The 6,000-nt window shown below is 50.6% G+C and overlaps 1 protein-coding gene across 3 annotated transcripts in view; it reads right to left on the bottom strand.

Annotated features, from left to right (window-relative positions):
- The window catches only part of ZP4 (zona pellucida glycoprotein 4), a 75,354-nt gene extending 73,440 nt beyond the window's left edge, over positions 1 to 1,914 (bottom strand). For 2 of the 3 annotated variants that reach the window (XM_074373281.1, XM_074373282.1), the window contains exon 1: positions 1,548 to 1,914. The gene's annotated coding sequence lies outside the window, so the exon portion shown is untranslated. The remainder of the gene's footprint in view (positions 1 to 1,547) is intronic. The other variant, XM_074373283.1, reaches the window with a different exon arrangement.
- Positions 1,915 to 6,000: the final 4,086 nt, after the last annotated feature.

A 6,000-nucleotide genomic window follows, 5' to 3' on the forward strand; every position in this document is an offset into this window, starting at 1 on the left:
TAACTAATGCCTCTATATTTCTCAACCCCTGTCACTTTAAGATGAATGCTCTTACAATGAATGGTGTTTTTCACCCCAGAAAGAAACGACCTCTTTTCCCTTGAAAAAAAATATTTTGAGGATATTTTTCAGTCTGTACATAGGAAGTGAGAAGCTGTAATGTCTGTTGTATGCCTTCAAAGTCTGGCCATAAAGGACTGAACAATACAGGACCCGTAAGAGAAGAATCTACAGATGGTGAATCTCTGGGCTCTGATTCTCAGAAAGCCCCACCTTAGAGCTCTTTTTTGGTGAACTTTTTGCTTTCTCTCAAAACCATTTAGAGCTTTTGAGAATGGTATTTCTTAGCTCTTTGATATCCCAATGAAATACTTAACTGGAACAGATTGGGAAACAGGTCAAAATCACAACAAAGAAGAAACCCAACTTTTACTGAGAGTACGTGGGGATGAGGACTTCTCAATGTGCACACTGGTGATGCAATTATCTTTCCTCGACATCTGCTCTGCTGGGTGACGTGACCCTCAGGGTCAGACTCGGGGCCGGCCCTGTCACCATGCAGGGTGCTGAGACGAGGCCCAAGGACATCTGGGGTGGGACACCTGTCAGCAGGATGCTCTCTGTTGGAAAGTGACTGATAAACTGGATCGGGTCTTCTTTCTTTGGGACTCGAGAAAGTGCAGTTCAGAAGAGCGCGGAGAAGCAGGCTCGCCAGGAGAGGATGCCGAGGCCGGTGACGTGGTGTAACAGAGGAGAACAAATCTGACTCCATACTGCATCCGTTCCTTTGGCTTTAACCACTGTGCCCTGTTTTCTAGGCTTAGTCTTGCTCGCTCTACACTCACATAAAGATAACAAGTTGCAGCATAGAGAATAACATTTGTTTTGTTGGAGGTTTTGCAGGAGCACCATGGCCTGGCCCTTGGACAGCTGCAGGAACAAAGAATTCCTGCACCAATAAGTTTGCAACAACCAACCACACTCCCTCTCCTGGTTTTTTTTTGTTTGTTTGTTTTGTTTTGTTTTGTTTTTGTATAAAAGGAGCCTGTATTCTGACTTGTGCAGGATGGTTCTCCAAGACATTAGTCGACCGGCTTTCCGAACAAAATCGCTATTCCCTGCCCTAACGCGTCGTCTCCTGGTTTACTGGCCTGGCCTGCGGCGGGCAGAGCGAGTCTGGACTCGGTGACAGTGGGGCGGCGGGGGCTCCCCTGCTGCTCCCTCCTGAACGTTCTCCTGCTCTGCGCGCACGACCCCAGGCGGCCTACCGCGGACCGGGGAGTAGCCCTCCCGCCCCGCCCCGGCCCCGGCGTGGGAAGCCCGCGCCACTCTACGGAGTCCGGTGTCCTGAGCAAATGTGCCCCTTAGACCCTAGGAGGGGCTGGCCCACAAAACGAGCTAGCAGGCCTACAGCCAACCGCCTGGCGCACGCATCGGGGGCGGTCGGCGAGGTCGCATGCGCTCACGGGAAGTGAGGCCGACAGGGAGGCGGCCCCCCACCCCCGCCCCACCGCCGCCCCCCTCCTCCGCCCGCGCCGGACGCCTACCTGCAGAGCCCGGCCAGGCAGGTCCGCTCCCCGCCCAGCCCGAGCGTCAGAGGCTGCCGCGGAGACGAAGGGCAGACGGCGCGGAGGGAAGGCGCGGCGGGAGAGGAGGCCGCAGGGCCCGGCCGGCCCTGAGGAGAAGCCTCAGGCCAGGAAGCTAGTCAGGCCGATGGGCAGGCGCCCAGGAGCCGGGGACCTCCAAGGAGGCGGGAGGCCAGGGGGACGAGGAGGAGGCCTCCAGCCCCACCCGCGCCGCGGCCGGAGAGCCCGGTCCCTCGTCTGCCCTGGACGTGCGGCCGCCGCCTGCGCGGAAAACGGGGCCGCGGCGGGCTGCGTGGGAGCCGTTCCCGCCACTTGGCCGGAAGCCCCCTCAGGAGCCGGACCGGAAGTCGGGGAAGCGAGGCGGTGCGCGCCGAGGGGGAGGCGGAGGCGAGGGGAGGCGCGGGGAGCGGGCTGCTCCTCAGGAACGCGGGAGTCCTCGAGGGGGTCCGGCCCTCAGGCGCAGCGCAGGAAGGCATGAGGAGGAAGCTGAAGGGACCGTGACCCCGCTGACCCGCGGGAGCCCGGAGGCCGAGGGCGCGCGGAACAGGCGGGATTCTGTGTTGTCCCTGCCGCCGCCGACAGAGCTGTCCGAACTCCGCCCGTGACGCGGGGCTTGGATCCTTCCAGGGGTGTCCCCTTCCCGTGTTAGTCGGCCAGGCGCCCCGCTCGGTCCCGGCGCGGAGCTGGCGCAGACAGAGCCCTTCAGGGAGCCGCCCTGGTGCTTCTTCCCCTTGGCTCCCGGGGAGGCCCGGCCCCCGGGTGACTGCGGTCTCGGAGGAATCGGGGCTCTGCAGCCGGCGGGGGTGCGGCAGGCCGCCGGGAGGTCCCGAGAGGCCTGCCCTCGCAAGGGCCGCCGCAGCACGGCAGGGACCGGTCAGCACTGCTTTTTATTGTCCAACTTTACAGAAAACAAACAGCTCTGTGCAGTGAGTACAAAAACGCCGTTGTCGGACGACCATGCTTCCGACCGCAGTTCCAGGCAGGGCGCGGCCCACGTGTTGTCAGACCCGGGGTGGCGGCGGCGCGCCGAGAAGGCCTGCAGGACGGGCTGGGGCCTGCCGGGGGCCTGGAGCGGTGGGCGACCCGCGCTCCATGCCAGGCCCTCGTCTAAACAAACAGGCTTAGTGCTGATAATGCAGTCGGAGGAGGAGGGTGCTCTTATCGTCCTGATTTCGCAGGTGAGAAAACTGACCACAGAGAGGTTCCGTGATTTGCACAGAGTCACACAGCTGGCCAGGGGGAGGGCTGCGCCACGAACCCAGGCAGCCTGGCTCCAGGGCGTCTGCCCTTCAGGGCTGCGCTCTGTCACCTTTATGTTTCTGTGGCTCTTTGACTTTCTTAAATGACTTGATAATCTGAGTGTATTATAAACCACAGATTTTTAATCTTGGATCTTAAGCAAACTTTGCTGGTTGTATTTAGCAGAAGCATAAGATGGAGTCGAGGGTGTTTTTCTGGTCACCTTAACACGGTTTTGGTGTGAATGAGAAGCGATTGTAGATACGTAGCTATGTAAAAAAGCACCAAATAAACACGAGACACTGTTGCAGGGTGTGTGTCAAAACTGTCCTCTGAACCAGAGCTTGCCTGCAAGACCAGCCTGGCAGCAGGTGGCCGTGGAAGCCACGTAGAGGCAGCCTTTTCTGAAGTAATGTGCCAACCAAGAACAACTGCTCAGCCAAAGAAAAAGAATCTTTCAAATTTCTAAAATGCTCATGCATTGAGGATTGTTAGATTATAGATTTGGATATTGATAGGTGAAAGGAATATTGAAGATTAAATAGAACAGAAAATGAATGGCCAACGTGACCTCCCAAACTGGGTCAAGTTCTTCACTCCTCACTTAGCACCTTTCAGTCACCCTAATTAAAGCAGTTAACACATTTTACTGAAAATGCTCATGTGCTGAGTGTCTCCACCTTGGAGGAGGAAGTTAACTGGAGTTAACTTAGATCTACTGGAGTTTTAGTGCTTCTTGCTTCTCTTGCTTCTCTGATATAATGATCTGAGAATTGTGATTTCTAAGGTTTACAAAACGGGGGCTAAGCATTTAGTAAACATGGATGTACATCATTAATTATATGACTTTTCTGGGAAGGGTTACCTATACTTTTCTTGAGTATGAGTGGAGATTTCTTTATTTCAACCACGTCAATAAATATTCATGACTTCTCTCCGTTGATATTGTAAAGATACATCAGGATTTTAATGAACTGTTATTGTCTTAAACTTAAACAGCAAGTGGCATAACTAGATTAACTGGATTAGATTAAGCCCAGGTTAGATTAACTGGAGGAAGACCATGCACACAGTGATTGCAATTAAGTTTATCCTGCTGGACAGAATGGAGTTGGTTTAAAAAAAAAAATAAGGAGGGGGGAAGGAGTTAGATTTCTTGCACACCTGGATTTGTGAATGAGATTTGTGTCTACTGCATGTGGGGAATAATGTGGGATTTCTAAAAATAAATATTCAGTGTCTTGGAATAACCTTTTATGAAATTGAATATTTATACATACATATATATTCATTGTAACTGATTATACTTCAATTAAAATTTTTTAAATTAAAGTAAAAATATCCATTTTGTGGCATTATCTGAACCACAGATAAACACAGTCCAGTACTAGAAGTGGTTCCAAGTCACTTAGGAGTACCACTGTCACCTGGACCCTGTGGGAGATGCTGTGTGACAGAGAGGGGACTTTGTAGACTCAGTGCCAATCTGTGCTCTGTTCTCGGCTGCGGAAAAGGGATGCCATCTGGTCGTCCCATTCTGATTTATTCCGCTTTCAGCTAAACGAGCCAGGGGAAGGTGATGGGCTTGTTTGCTCCTTGAGAAATGCTCTGCCTTCTTTGTTCCATGAGCACTAACACTGTCGGAGGCTCTTCTCTTCGTTCCTCCATTCTGGAGAAATGGGCGCCACCCAGGAGGAAACTGTGTCCTTCCCGGTATCCATTTCCCCTTCTTCCTTTTTAACAGAAGACTGATTTATTTGGGAAAACAGTTTATCCAGCTAAAACACTGTATGTCTCGGCTCTCCCGCTCTCCGCACCCCCTACCCAGGGTTGGTCAAGGAGATGTAAGATGTCCTTGGGTGGGGCTGGTGAGGAGGGATGTCAAGGCAACTGACTTACCCGGGAGGTTTTCCTCTTCTTACCTGGAATACAGAAGTGATGCCTGGAACACCAGCAGTCCTCCTGTGACGATGGGGCAAACTTGAGTGGAAGCCAAGGGTGACGGGTGGCAGAACAGACAAATGGAAGTGGCCATGGCTCGGATGGCCCGGTGGAGCTGCCCTAACCACTCTTTTTTACTCAAAAGAGGAAGCTCGTATCTGTTGAGTCGCTTATCCTGGTCTCCATTTCTTGCCAGAGAACAGAAGTCCTTTTCTTTTCTTCTACATCAGAGCTAGGCTGAGGTAGGCTGAATGAAATTAAGAAGTAGCACTTGGAAATTAATCACATAATTATTGAGAGAATTTCTCTGCTGGACATGAGACATCCCCGAGGTCTAATGGCAATGCTTTTACTCCCTCTCTGTTACCAAGATGCTGGGATCTGTCAGTACACAGCCACCCTTCTCTTTCTGTATCCTCTTCCTTCTCTGGTCCTCAGGAGTGAACATAGACTGAAAAATACCTTAAAGTACAATTAATTTTTCTGCAGAAATCTATCCAAACCCTTCTTGGGTAATTTACATAATTTTGCATCATTAATCAGAATACTTCTGTTCAAGTCGGAATATTTGCATTTGGATTAATTCATAAGTGCTTGGGATTCCCCCATGGACAGTGATTAAACACTGGGCCTGACTTCTTAATGATCAGGATGGCTCTGCCAAGGGGGCCTTCCCAGAACCAAGAGAGACTACAGGTAATCCAGGAAAATCTAATTCTCATCCTTATGCTCCTGGAAGCAAAGGTTGGCAGTTTAAAAATAAACATTTCATTTCCTTCTTTCTGGTCAGGCTTCAGAAATAACAAAGCAGAGTCTCAGAGCCCCCATCCACACGAATATCTCTGGTGTCAAGGAGATCCTGAGACATGATTTTTAATACATTCACTGGGAAAAAGTTGAAAATGGGAATAAGTGTGTGCATTGAGCAAATAATACTGATTCAAAATGAGAACATGTCCCTGTAATAATTTTTGTGAGGAGTTCAGTTATACTCCTTGAAATGAGAAAGGAGAAGTTCCTTAACATGTATGTGTGGGTAGATACTCCTATCTCTTCTTTTTAAAAAAAATATTTTTGTTGAAGTCTAGTCAGTTTACAATGCTGTGTCAATTTCTGGTGTACAGCACACTGCTTCAGTCATATAGGAGCATACATATATTATTCCTTCTTTAGGCACAAAAACTCAACTACAAATTCCTCTCCCCCAGGTTTTTTTTTTTTTTTAACGAACTCT

Source organism: Camelus bactrianus, chromosome 11 (genome assembly GCF_048773025.1).
Source record: "Camelus bactrianus isolate YW-2024 breed Bactrian camel chromosome 11, ASM4877302v1, whole genome shotgun sequence".
In the NCBI taxonomy this organism is placed as follows: Eukaryota; Metazoa; Chordata; class Mammalia; order Artiodactyla; family Camelidae; genus Camelus; species Camelus bactrianus.